We start from the raw sequence: 1,009 nt of genomic DNA on the forward strand, positions 1-1,009 counted from the left end.
GGAGCTGAGCCCAGAGGAGCCCAGGAAGCCTGAGCCCTGCAGACGTCGGCAGCCATCTTGCTCCAACACGTGGAAATAGACTTTGGGGAGGGAAGTAACTTATGCGTTTTGGCCTGGTATCTGTAAGCTCCTACCCCAAATAAATACCCTTTATAAAAACCAACCAATTTCTGGTATTTTGCATCAGTACCCCTTTGGCTGACTAATACAATAGAGAATCTATAAGATTTGTCATATTAAAGAATCTGACAGACAAAACTACGATTCCAATTTAAAATGCATATGTTGATTATTGATTTTTTGGATTTGTTGGTTTTAATTTCAAAGTTATAAGAAAATTTGCTACTTGTAACCAATATTTAAGAAAACAAAGATCTATCACATTGAATAAATTTGTTAGATTTACTCAAATTATTTAAATATTTGGAAAGGTTTGGTCAAAGGTTTAAAGTGTTTAGAATATCAAATATATTTTTAAATAGTTAAATTGTTGAAGACATTTATGTTTAATACTGGACTAAATAGAAAGGTCTCCTTGAAAATAACTATTGAAATGGACTAGATTAACAATAAAATATGTAAGTTTGGGGAATAAATCCTGGTCCTGTGTTAGTTTTCTTTTGCTGTTGTAATAAATTACCACAAATTCTGTGGCTTAAAACAACAAAATGTATCTGATTGCAGTTTTGACTTCAGAAGTCTGAAATCAGGAGTTGGCAGGGCCGGTTCCTTCTGGAGCAGGGGAGACTTTCCCTGCCCTTGCAGCACGGGTTCGTGGCCCTCCCTGGCGTCAGCCCAACCCCTGCTTCCAGCACCCCACCATGCCATCCCCCGTCCCTGGCCTGCCCCTCGCTTCCAGAACCCCACCATGCCACCCCCACCCCCAGCCCACCCCCCGCTCACCCCCCGCTTCCAGCACCCCACCATGCCATCCTCCACCCCTGGCCCGCCCCCCGCTTCCAGCACCCCACCATGCCATCCTCCACCCCTGGCCCGCCCCCCGCTTCCA

Source organism: Dasypus novemcinctus, chromosome 5 (assembly GCF_030445035.2).
Source record: "Dasypus novemcinctus isolate mDasNov1 chromosome 5, mDasNov1.1.hap2, whole genome shotgun sequence".
Lineage (NCBI taxonomy): Eukaryota > Metazoa > Chordata > Mammalia > Cingulata > Dasypodidae > Dasypus > Dasypus novemcinctus.